General features: G+C 39.9%; 1 protein-coding gene and 1 long non-coding RNA gene across 5 annotated transcripts in view; one reads left to right on the top strand and one right to left on the bottom strand.

The window, feature by feature from the left end:
• The window catches only part of NR3C2 (nuclear receptor subfamily 3 group C member 2), a 252,637-nt gene that overhangs the window by 69,636 nt on the left and 169,473 nt on the right, over positions 1 to 13,528 (bottom strand). The gene's annotated exons all lie outside the window — the stretch shown is intronic.
• On the top strand, positions 8,750 to 12,955 carry LOC142829596 (uncharacterized). Of its 2 annotated transcripts, XR_012904150.1 has the most exons (4): positions 8,750 to 9,110; positions 11,486 to 11,560; positions 12,150 to 12,240; positions 12,817 to 12,955. It is a non-coding gene; the product is annotated as an uncharacterized LOC142829596 (long non-coding RNA). The 2 variants fall into 2 exon arrangements; XR_012904151.1 differs by lacking the exon at positions 12,150 to 12,240 and having other exon boundaries at positions 8,751 to 9,110.

Raw genomic sequence — 13,528 nt, forward strand, 5'->3', positions numbered from 1 at the left:
CAATGCAGTAGGGTAGAAGTAATTTTTAGCAAATGCCATTATTGAATATGTACATAGGTAACCCTTGCTTCACTTAAAATAGCTAAGCCAAAATGCCTGGAAAATTAACTGTTCAACATAAAAGATAAATAGGTACCACACGGTTAGTTATTAAGAAGAATGTAACAGAGTTGTCACATTAAAAGTATAGCTGTCAGAATTACTTTGTTTATAGTTCTCAAGTTTAGATAATCTGAGATGTACATATTCATGTATAATATGCACTGTGATACTTCAAGTGTGACAGGGGGAGTTGAGAACAGTTTCTGACTTGTGAATTTCCTAGATTTTTTTTTTTTTGGTTTTGTATGGCACAAAATTAAACCGATATCCTCATGCCCTGCAATTTGTTCTCTCTGCATGCTTTCGTTCTCCTTCTGTAGCATTACATTTTCTTTTTTCAAAGTCTGAGCAAGAAAATTCAAGGAATGTAATTATTTTCCTGGACTTCTGCTGTCTATAGTCTCAATGGAAATTTCTATAATGTTCAAAGAATGTTCAGTTTACTGAAACTGATTGGAAAAGATTTTTGCTTTGTCTAGCTCAGTAGGAAAAAAAAACTTCTTCCTTGTTAAAGTTGTAGATCTCTCAGATCAAATGTCAGAATAAATTCATGGAAAGTTTCAGAATCTGTATTGGCTATAAATTCCAAACCAACAGCGGGGGGAACTTTGTCTGGTCCAGTAACAGAAATGAAGTGATCAAGAAGTCTATGCTGGGGTTAGTAATGTGATAAAAGAGGGGTCAGAAGAGAATGGCTAGGTCTACACTATAAAAATAAATTGGGAAAAAGAAATGTAATTTGTGGTTTGTAAATTGCACGTCTTTTTCCAATTTACTTCTGTGACGGCGCGTTGGGGGTTTTCCCGTCTCCTGCACCCCTGTAATGGCACGAACAGACTCCACCAGCCAGTAGAATAGAGGGAGTTTATTGCTTCTCCAGGATATAGCACAGCACAGATGTAATCTGGTTACAGGGCCAGGCCTAGGATGCCTCAGCCCCCCCCTTGAGATGGGGGAGACTGGGCCCCTAAATTCCAGCCCCTTTCCCTAGTATGTCTCCTCCATGCTCCCAGACAGAAACTAACTCTCTTCCATTATTTCAAAATATAATGGGCTCACTATTCTGACATCCCTGTAAACCTCATTCCACGAGAAGTAAGGGACATTTCAGAATAGTGGTGTGTAGATAGCACCAAATTTTGAAATAAGCTATTTTGAAATTGATTCAAAATAAGCGTAGCTCAAATTGCATAGCTTATTTTGCACTATGAGTGCAGTGTAGATGCACCCAGAGTGTCCTGAGCTCAATGAATGTAGTTCTATATTAAGCTTCACCCATTCCCATTAATTAGCACTATTTACTAAATAAACAAAAGCAGCTCTTGCCATCTCCTGTACTGCCTTATTCTCTCAGTTTTGCACAGATTTTGGTTTCCATATTAATTCTGAAAGTAAGTATAGTACTATTTAACTAGGTGAATGGAACAGAATGAAATGTTTAACACACTGAAAAAAATGACATAATGAAGAGGAGAGACTACTTACTTCTAGAAAATCTGGTTCTCAAAATTGCCCCTACCCAGGATTCTCTCACCCCTCCCCCATTCTTCCAATTCTCACTAGTATAACTCTACAGAAGGAGTTTTCCTCCTGCAGACAAAAATCATGTAATTTGCCCACCTCAGATCCCATTTGTGATCAGCAAGTTATATGAAATGTAATTTTCATCACAGACAGCTCTGAAATCTCCACATACTTATTGAAATCAATGTTATTACTGTAATCCTTTCAATTTATTTTGTTTGCCAAAGTGTATCACTCAATCTTTTTTATCCTATCATATAATAATTATTATACAAATAATATATTGCTAAACATATATGTAATACCAAAAGACATGTTTAACAAAAGTTATATCACATTTTCTAGAAAGGAACAAATTGCATTTGTCCAACAAATCTTGATTTATGATGTATAATTGGCATGCTGATGCAAATCAAAATGATCAAGTATATTTTCAATTTCCTTTAAAATTTCATTTTTTTGAAAAGTCACTACTGTTGTGGTATTAAGAATACAAATACCTTACACTGACTCCATTTAAATCTGAACTGCATTTTCATTGTACTGTTAAAGAATTTTTTAAGCAGCTGACAACTGCCCAGCAACAGCAGCCTATGTTTGCAGTCACTATTTTAGGCTACATCACATGTCAATTACATAACCTTGTTTTACTGCTCTTGAACTGGTTAGAACAACCTGGGAAACAGATTAGGGCAGTCCCTCTGAATTCTGTAATCCAAAGTCAATTGCATGCACAAATCCTCCACCCCCCCCCCAAGCATAACAATATTGAATCTACAGTAAGTCACCCTCTTTCAATAACTAGTTACTTATTGTTAGAGTTTACTGAAACATTTGATAATTAACTTTCTCAGTTCTGTTTAAACCAGTCCAGTCTGACCATAATAAAGCAATAAACAATGCTCCCAGATGCTGACATTTATGAATGGTGAAGGCTTATGATGCTTATAAATGCCACAAGAAAAAAAAGCACAGAATTCATATAATACATATATATTGTACATAATTTTAAAAAAGAAATAGCGATCTTTTAGTTTTTTCCAGGATTCAGACTAATTCTGGAGTCCTCATATGGCCTATATTCTTTATAACTCCCTTGGGGTGTGACCATATCATTTCCAGATCAACATGTCTGCTGACGCAGGAGGCGGCTGTGTTTCCCACTTCCTCATAAACAATAGTGAGGCCAATCTATATCATGAAATAGAATGGGGTATGGGTACAATAGCTAAGGCAGAGAAAACATCTTCATTTACAAAATGTACAAAAATTAATCATAGATTTAAAATATATTTAAATATATTATAAAGCAAATTTATTTACTATGGTTCAGATTTACATTTTTCCTACTTCTGTTCTTGTCTATTTTCTAGTGTTGCTTCTATTACATGATGCATCTTTTCTTCAGTTCTTTTCACTATTCATATTCCCTCACACTAACTAACCTAAGTCTTCTGCCCTGGGCTACTTCATAGCTATATGCTCCTTCAATTTGGACCCTGGCTCCAACAGTCTAAAAAGTTAATTACTTAACAAAGAGTTTAAATGAGCCGGGTCCTACAGGACTTTCTGGTGGCAACTGGAGAAGGCACTGCCAATGGGCTTTACAGGCTCTGAGAGCATCTGTCAGGGTCAACCTTCTGTCTTGCTTCCTAGATAAGTTTCCTCTTTCTGCAACCTGTCCACCTCCCCTTTGCATGGGCTTCTGATCTCCTTTTAACTCACCTCTCCAGCTGGAGCAGACACAGCAAGGCTGGAGGGGCAATACCGGTACTGCCTTTTAGCTGCTTGTATATCCCATTGTGCTAAGGCTCAAAGTGGGAGTATGATAAATTCATGATGGCAGCAATAACTTAAAATACTATCAATAAATGCTTTGGCAAATATATTCATCTGGGAACCTCATAAATAGCAAATAATTTTCTTTAAACATTACAGGTAATCCATTAATGATAATCGGAAACTTAAAAAAAAAACTCTGTCTCTTGAGATTCAGAAAACAGAACTGTTGAATACCTAATTAATATTAGGCAATCAAATAGTTGAATATAACCCACAGAAAGTTTTTCAAATAGGGGGCTCATGTTTATCTTTTACTTCTTCAGGATGACTTTTTTTTAAACTTAATATTAGGAATGTCATTTCTTGTTTAATCACATGACTCGTGCGTTATAGAAGGAGAGAAATCTGAAGATATCAGATACATATTTAATATAAAATTCCATGGCACGCTTAAAAGTTAGCTTAAAGAATACTACACTAATTGTATTATTCATTTACATATTTAATTAGTAAAAACCTCAATTAAAAATTAATCTGAGGCTGCTGCAGAACTTTCAGTCTTGCTGCTCTGCCCACAGAATTCAGCGGCTACACGCGGTAGTTCGGCACGGAGCCCGCACTAGCAGACATTTAAAAATGGCGGCGCCCGGCTTTATGCAAATGAAATTCAAATCCCGGGCTTCATTTGCAACTCCGGTTGCCTACATTACCACCCTAGCTCGAACTAGGGTGGTAGTGTAGACATACCCTTTGTGACTACACACTTGTCACAGCTGGGCAGAGTGACTTTGCCAGATGGGCCAGAATCATCTAGAAATTGGGTGTGATGGGCACTAGGTGTGCTCATTAGTTGTTTGAAGCCACTTGGGAGATTTCCCATTCTGAGCAAGCAGCCTGTCAGAATCTACAGGGAGAAGGAGAACTTTAAAGAGTAGGAATGGAAACCAGACTTAAGCACTCAGCAGAGGGGGACAATCCAAGGACTGAATGCGTCTCCTGTAAGTATTGCATTCCAGGGCTTTGCTGTTTTGTTGGATTAAGACTGAAAATCCCTTCACCCCACTGATGAAGAAAATTTAGAACTTGTAGCTGGTGAGACAAATTGCTGATTGAGACTGCAAAGACTCAAGGGGAGTTTATTGAAGGATGTCCAAACCCTGTGTAGGGAATGCCAGCTTCTTAAAGAAGGAAAACCAGTCAGTTCCCAGTCTCAGAGACTGAGTCATGCCTTGCAGGAGTGTATGTATATACCTAGTTTATATTTTCATTGAACTTGTGATAGTAACAAGGTGGGAAACCCTGCCTGACAGTGTTATCTTTACAAAGTAACAGACAATATTTATAGATTTTTTGTGGGTTACAAGTAAAGTTTTTTGCATGTCTACCGATATGGATTTAGTAAATATTTATCCTTTAGAAGCCCTATAACTTTTCTTTTTTCAGAGAGATATCTCTGTAGTCTTTCTCTCTCTGAATGAAAGTCCTGTGAAGACTAAAGCCTGGTTTATGCCCCACCAGAGAGTTAAGCTGTGGTACAGGAAAGGGGAAAGAAATATTTATATTTAACATTAGCATAATGCTTTTCCCAAGCAGCTACTGACAACCACAATTTTGAATTGCCTGAATTCTGGGTGTTTATTTTCTTTACTGAAGATTTTTCATTGAACTTCATGATAATGTCTCTCAGAGATACTAATAATTAAAGCAAAAAGAGAAAGGAAAAACAATGTATGGCACAATCAAATGACCAGGTTCAGAGTGATTAACACTGAATGAAAGTACTGAACTGCACATGTCCCATGTGCAATTTTCAAATAACTATAAACTCATTGTTCCCAAAATAGATTGCTTCAGTCATGTTAAAGTAATTTGTCCTCATTCAGCACTATAAACCTCTCTCACGGGTCACTCATGAGTAATTTTACTCTCACAGGAAAGGGTTTATAGAAGCCTTCCCTAAGTTGTTAGCAAGTATGAAGTTTTAAAACCAAACAGCTTTTAAGCTAAAGCAGCCATCTTAATTTTTTAATGGCTTTAGAACCGATTTCCTTGCAGACATAATTCAAATTGCAAGATGTAATTTTAGCAAATTTCTCCCTCCCACCACAAAAATTTATCTATGTATGTATGTATGTATGTATGTAATAACAAGCATGAGCACAAATTATTGTAACAGTTTAACAAAACACTAGAAAGTAGGGACTTGGAACAGAAGTGTCTTCTCAAAGCACAACTATAGTATTGCCATGGCATAAAACATTTATTTCATTTTACTATCAGAAATCATGGTGTTTAACTGACAATAACTTTTTCAAAATTGGTTTTGTTTAGTTAAACCAAAGGATCAATTTCAGTTAAACACTGTTGTTTATAGATAACACTCACTCCAGAGACAAAGAGAATGTCATCTGAAGAAACTGATGTCCATCCTTAATATTCTCATTTATAAAAAAGTTTTTTTTCCAATTTATTGTCTCAAAGAGAAACATCGGTGATTTTTATAATTTTATTTCAGTTTTGTTATTAAAAGCCCTGTTGTATGAAAACAGGTTCTTCCAAGAATTAAGGTAAAAAGAATTCAACACATGAAGGCCTAAGAGGAGAGTATGACTAGTATGAAAATGCTCTGGGGCAATTTTAAGCAATTTTCTTATTAAAATCAGATATGAATTAAACATCATCAGAGTCTGCCCTGTATTTACACACTACCAGATCTAGAATTACAACTGTGAGTAGTCCTATAAAAGCAAATGGAGTATTTAAACACTTTGACAGATAGGGAGTATTTGGAGAATTGTGCCAGTCAACAATGTCTTTCTATCTCACAATTTTTCCCAGCCATCTAAATCTATTCTCAGATATTACAGATGGTAAGCAATGCTGCTGGTATCTATAAAACATTTGACAGCTATGAAAAGGGATGAAGATTAAAGACAGGATTCCATTAGCATCCAACATATTTTATAAATAAGATGGGGAAAAAGTTGGACCATCTGTCCCCCCAAAAACAATAAGAATTAAAGGAAAGTTGCAAAGAAAATTGATTGTTTTGTAAGTATACCAGTTTCACACCACAGTAACTGAGATACTCAAGACTCATAGCTTTGAAAATGAATCAACAATCAGACCCTACATTTTCTCTAAAATATTTGGAGTACCTATGAAGTATGATTTAGTCTTGCTGTTTTATAAGTAACTCTGAAACTGGTAAACAGCTGTATTAAACACTTCCCTGAAAGGCACATTTGCATCTGAAAATACATAAAGATTAGATCAAACAAACTGAAAAGTTGATGAACTTTATGTACTAAAAGGTTTTTCTACTTTGGTAAGTGAATTATAATGAAACATGACACTGTGTTTCATACAACTTATTAGTCCAGTCCCACTAATTTGCACTCTGAAGCGGTGTGATGATGCTATAATTGGCATATAGCCAAAACCAACATTCAAAAATAATTAAGAAATTATGTGGAAATCATTATTATTATGTTTTTAATAGTGAGAGTGATTATTAGTTAGTTACCATAAAAGAACAAATTAGAATAATTCAGTTATAGACATTAAATGGATGCAAGTGAAGTAAACTTTTTAAAAATACAAATGAAAAGATGAATGCAAAAAAACACTGTAAGCCTGATTCATCCTGTCACTATAGCCCTTTCATGTTTGGCAGAATAGTATGAAGAGTTTCTAGGACAGGCATAAAGTCACTCTTGGGAATACGGCTATTCCAGGAAACCACTATGCCTGGATTTAGAGCTGGCTTCATCAGCTCTGCAGTTCTCTAAGGAGGAAGATGCTTCCCAGGATATGTCAGCAGTAGAATAGGCATGTGAATCTGGGCAAACTGGAGGCAGGTTGGTGTATACAGAGCAGAGGCAAGAGGGAATGTCTCAAAGCCAGATCAATCTTCCTGCAATTCTGCATACCTGGCAAGGCCTCAGGGGCCACTGAAATAGGGGCACAATTCAAGAAAGCCCTCGGTGCTTTCTTAGCCTCTGTCATGGTCAACACCAGTCCCCACTACACCCGAAAAATGTCCCTCTAGTGTCCCAGCATCAGCACCATTGGCACTAGAGAGATGAACGTGCCTCCTTGCTTAAAGGCTTCAGGGGGTAGCCGAGTTAGTCTGTAACAGGAAAACTTAAAACACAACAAATAGTCTAGTAGCACCTTAAAAACTAACAAAACATGTAGATGGTATCATGAGCTTTCGCGGGCACTTATAGCTGTACAAAGTGGGTGTAAAACTCTCCAGGATAAGATACTAATCTATTTATACTCATTTTGTACATGTTTAAATGACTACATAAGGCAAAAGGATAATCAGGCCCTGAAGTCTAAAAATCCACTTTGTAGAATAAATAGTATTTGCGGGCAGTGACCCTACAATAGCCAGCCTCATACCTGGCATAGCACAGTTGTACTAGTTGTGCGGCCAAGAGTGCCTCGATGAGCAAGGAGGTAGAAGATGGATTTAACACTGATTGTATTGAACTACACAGACAGTTCCTTAAGACTAGGGCCAGCTTTAGGAAGCGTGGGGCCCAATTCGAACAGTTTCAACGGGGTCCCGGCAGCCAGGATTTTTTGCTAAGACAAAAAAAAAAAAAAAAAAAAAGGCCGCCATGCTCCTCCTCCAGGGCCAACGCCCCCTCCCACAGTGCACCCACCACACCAGCACATTTCCGGCTTTAGGGCGCGGGGGCTGATTCGGGGGAAATCGGGCGAATCGGCCTAAAGCCGGCCCTGCTTAAGACAGAGTTTTAAGGGTGGGGATTAGAGAGGTAACAACGAGAAATCTGAAGTGCCTATAGACATGAAGCCTATTTTATTCATTCACTGATGAACTACTATGCTCAGTTTATTCCCCAGAGCTACTCTCACTCATAGGGAAAAAATCATTACACTTAAGTTCATATTTATTATGTGTCTACTGGGGCAAGATTTACCTGCTGCATGTCAGTCCCCTAAGTGAGAATTTTTATAGTAACGTCACATTAACTTATCAGAGATAAGATGACGGCAGAGAATTTGTCACTGGGGATTTACCAGGTTAAAGGGATATGTCTAGTGGGGTAACCCAGACACTGCTGGGTTTGGGGAGGGGGTTTGGTATTATTAACTATCTTCATTAGCACTCAAAGCAGGAAGAGGAGTTGCAAACACTATTGTGGACAGGGAAATTGCATGAAAGGATCTGCAGAAGTCAGAAAATGGGAAGAAAAAAATCAAATGGAAGTTCAAGTTTAAAAAAATGCAAGAAAATGCATCAGGGAATAATCCACAAAAATGTTAATAATAAAGGGAAACTTGGAAAGCAGTAATGCTGGAGGTAACCTAGGGATAAGAGGACAAATTAGCCTTAATAATTCAGTGCAAGATGATAGCACAAACTGTCAATGACATTTTGGTCTACACATGCAGAGCCATTATGATGTAGAGCAGGATGGCATAATAGTTCTCTCTCTGTGCAGCCCTATTGAAAACACACCTGAATTGCTACATTATGTTCAGGCACTTTCATTATGGGAAAGTTATAAACAAATTGGAGGGGGTTCAGAGAAGTGAAACAGAAGTAATTAGCAGGAGGCAGTGATTTACAAAGGAAGGTTACAAGAATTGATTTATACAGGAGGGGAGGAAGCTATGGGGCAAGAGAGGATGGCAAAGGAACAATGGGAGCTACTGAGCCTCAGGTGAGGAGGGCAGCCAGCTCCAGGATGGGAAGGGACACTCCCACAATCCCTACAGTTGTTCCTCAGTGGGTGGTATCTTGTGCTCTACCCAACTCCTCGGTGACTGGCGCCTTGAGCTCCAACACTCATCTATCCCCCACCCAGGTGCGGGTGCCCTGCCAGCTGGCTCATATTCTCTTGCCATTATTCCAGAAGCCATGGTGGCTAGGACAGGAGTGCTATTCCTACCTATTCCCCAGACCTGATCTTGTGCACTGTGGCAACTGCTCTAGCCCTTTCTCCCCTTCCTGGGTCCCACTCTTGCCTCCATGAGATATGGGCACAAGTTGAAAACATACATCAACCCTCCTCCTCCAATATTTCCACTGTGGGATGCTAGTGCCCCCACCCTCTTATGTTCTACTTCCCCTGGCTTTATCTGTGTACAGTTTGGCTATGCTACAGCTTATATCCACAGAACTTATGTCGCTCAGGTGTGCGAATTAAACACCCCCCTAAAACATAAGTTGCACTGACATAAGCAGTGGTGTGGACAGTGGTTTGTCGGTGAGATTCTCCTACCAACATAACTTCTGCCAGTCTCAGAGATGGCTTTTTTATGCCAGCACTGAATGTGCAGATATGCCATAAATGACAACAAAAGTGGATATAAAGCCTAGGTATACTTGCAAGATGCCAAGGCTTGAATTCAGAAGGCTTCTTAAACATATGTCTAATTTTAAGCATGTGTGTATTATTTAAAAGAGGTGAATGAAGGTTTAACTATGAGTAATAGGATACAATTAAGACAGGAAAATGTTAGGCCATTGAAGAAAATTTCCTGACAGCAACCATGTAATAGTCGCTCAAGGGAAAAGGTAGAAGTTCCATTGCTTGAGACATTTAAAACTACAGCCTGACCCTGGATAGACCTGTGCACATTCTTAACTTCACAAGTTGTCTCATTGGTATCAGTGGAACCAATGGGAGTACGTAACATTAAGCACATACCGGTTAGTCAGTTTTTATAGGTTCAGTACCCAAAACTTGAGAAAGCACTAAATATGTACAGCAGCAATCAATCTTGCATTGGCAGGGATTGACTAGATGATTTAACAATGATTTCCACTGTAGGTGATATATATCAGGCAAGATGATTGTAATTAATGTTTATATGATAACATGGGATTGGTTGGATTCCATAACTGTTCAATTCCAAGGGAAGGGAAGAGAAGTTTAAAGGTTCAGACTTTTCATAAAAGTCATAAAACATAATTTTGAGTTCAGTTAACTCCAATGAAAGATGCTTTCATTCTTAAGCAAGTTTCTGCTTGTGAATTAGTTTCTGAGATTTACTTTTGGTATTATACATGAGCAAGTTTTAGACTTCCAAGATCAAAGAAAATAAATACAGAGGTGTTGAAAGAAGGAAGCTCAGAAAGCAATGACAGCAATTTCCAGCGAGTAATATGAGACTTACTATAGAAAGAGTCTCATTTTCAACAAAGGATAGAAATCTGAAGTGCTTATCAAAGGTCAGCACTGTATTACTAAATTATATTGCACATGCAAATCTGAAAGGTATGCTGAGCTTGGCTATTTTTAGGCTAGCAATGTGTTTTAATTTCTCGGTATTCCTGATATATCTGCATTTACCTGAAACAGAATTCTGTGTAAAAGGGTGAGTACTAGATTTATGGGAATGAAGTAAGAATTGGCATAAAGTCAACAGTTCTCACTTTCAGAGTATCAATAATTTTGATTTTATATTATGGACCTTTTGCAATACATTTTTTAAGTTTCTGGCAGAAGATAAAATGACTGCATGGTCAATCATCACTTTCATGACTTGCAATATCTAAAGTATTTTTTATTTTCTACAGTGCATGTCAAAATGAATGGAATAGTAATTTACATGTCATATTGCAGACCGTATGAACTCTATCAAAAGCAGAACATTAACAGTGGAAGTGATGGCACTACCTATAGTTAAGGTTGCACCAATACTTTCCATTATAAAACCTTGTTTTCAGTTGCTTACAACTTTGCCAACTTTAGCAGTTAGTCTGAAATTTTCCATACCAGATGTCTGCCTCAGGGTGAATTTTAAGTATCAGCTAAAACAGTTCAGCCATTTCTGAGAATGAGAGTAGGGGAAAATATATAGGTTTGCCCATAGGGAAAATAATTCTTCAAACTGCTTTGCTGAGAAGCACTAGCACCTCCATGCTTTGGAGCAGAAACTTAAAATGTAGTGTCAAAAATATTCCTTTTTGTCTCTCCGTGAACTTTGCTCAAATTTGGCCAAGTTGCAAGCTCTGAAAAAAATCTCAGTTTGCACCTGTTTGTAAGGGTTTCTTAGAACTAAATTCTCTCTGCCTATTCCTTCTGCACAGAGCATGCTCCAGCTAAGGGTTACAGGAATTGAAAAGAACTTTCCCTATAATCGTCAAATTATGCTGTGGCACATGGTGAGATTCTCTTCTGTGTTCTCAATATTGGTAGTCAGGAAACCACGAGAAAGAGGATGCTACCTAATTACAAATGAGAGGAGTGAGGGAGAATATAGGAGGAAACATGGGTTGAGGGATCTAGAGAGCAGGGAAGAACAACAGATGCTGGAGGAGGAACGTAGAAGGAGAGGGACAGGAACAGGAGCGGGAACCTGGACAGAACAATGAAAGGGGAGTGAAAGGGAGATAGAAGTGTATATGGAAAGAAGGCAGGAACCACTGATGGTCAGGAGCTCAGGTCGCAGGTGAACAGGAAAGAAGCAAGAGCCCAGGGGGTAGGAGGAAAGTTGGTAGGGGCAGTTCCGGGGGGGATGGGTGTATTGAGATGGCTAGAAACAGAAAGTGAGAGGGTAGTAGGAGATGGGAAGTGATCAGCGAGGGGGGCAGGAGTTGAGGAAGAGTAGGAACTGCAGGGGCAGGAGTCATTGGTTGCAGGCAGACAGAAGAGGAGAGGGTGGGTTGGACACAAGCAGAGGACAGCCATGTTTGGGTAGGAAAAGTCAGAAAGATCTAAAACTGCTAGAGCACACTCCTTTCCACGGCCTAGGAGTCCTGGATCTCACCGTTCATCTCCTGCCAGTGACCAGCTGTGAAAGCCACCAGGCAAAGACTCTTCCAGTGCTTAGTCCATAGCGGAGGTGGGCAATACATTTTGATGGGGGGGGGCACTCCAAGAATTTGGTAAGTGGTCAAGGGCTGTACTCTTCCATGGTATTTATGGAGGAGGAATGGGATCTGGGATGGAGGGTGGGTGCAGAAGGGAGCTTGAGGTAAGGGATTGGAATGTGCAAGGGAGTGTTGGAAGTTTGTGTGAAAGAGGCTTCTGACCTGGAATGGGGTGCAGAAGAGTGTGCAGGAGCTTGGTTTGTGACCTAAGACAAGAGGGGGTTGAGACCTGGGGTAGGGAATGGGGTCATGGCCTGGGGGCATATGGGTGCAGGAGGAAGGGCAAAAGGTTTGGGTGATATGGGGTAGGGGCATAGAAGTATGAAGGAGGAGCTGGGGTGCTAGAGGCAGGCTCTGGCTGGGAGATGCTTACTTGGGCGACTGTTGGCCAACATCCCAGCAGATTCCACAGACAGGCTTCCTACCTGCCATGCCCTAGCAGGCCACTCAGAACAGCTGCCCGTGGAGCCATATGTGCATCTGTGAACACTTGCAAGCCTGAATTAGTGGATAAGGGGTACATCACGCACTGCTTGTTCTTCAAACAGGAAACTCCCACTGCCTGGAAACCAGATTAGGCTGGAAGAAGGGACAATGTGCAAAGCCTCTTCCCCAAGGCTCGCAGCTGTTCAGACAATCAGGGCCCTACAGCCAGCTTTTTCAAGCAGCATACAGGAAGACTGTATTTTACCCTGTTCTATATAGAGCAGTGGTCTCAATCTCCTGGTCCACAGACAATCTATGGGTTGAAGCATTTTCACAATCTGGCTTGGGAGACCTGGCAGCCCAAGGGGGTGTGTCGAAACCCATGTCCAAGCCCCACTAGGGATTGCCAGGTGTCCGGTATTGAACCTTCTGTCCAGTAAAGAAATTGAGAAAAGAAATTGAGAAAATACCAGACATACAAAATGTCCTGTATTTTCTGCTTTTCACGGCTTGGCACCCAATGGACATGTGATGGGGGTGGGGGGGAAGTGGCAGGGGACACAACTGCATTTCGGTGAACCAGCATTTTTTTTTTTTATACTCAACAAAATTTTCCTGGTGCCTTTTGGGGGGGGGGGGGGGGGGAGGAGAGGAGGTCCAGTATTTTCGATGAAACCATCTGGCAACCCTAAGCCCCACTCCTTTCTGCCACCACCTCGCCTTCTCTCTCTCTACACAGAACCCCATTCCCCAAGGGACACAGCCCTGGGGATTAGGAGGGGGCTTATGCAGGGCAGCAGCAGTGGTTGGGTCCCTACATTCTCCCTACTGTGG

The sequence above is a fragment of the Pelodiscus sinensis genome, chromosome 5 (genome assembly GCF_049634645.1).
Source record: "Pelodiscus sinensis isolate JC-2024 chromosome 5, ASM4963464v1, whole genome shotgun sequence".
In the NCBI taxonomy this organism is placed as follows: domain Eukaryota; kingdom Metazoa; phylum Chordata; order Testudines; family Trionychidae; genus Pelodiscus; species Pelodiscus sinensis.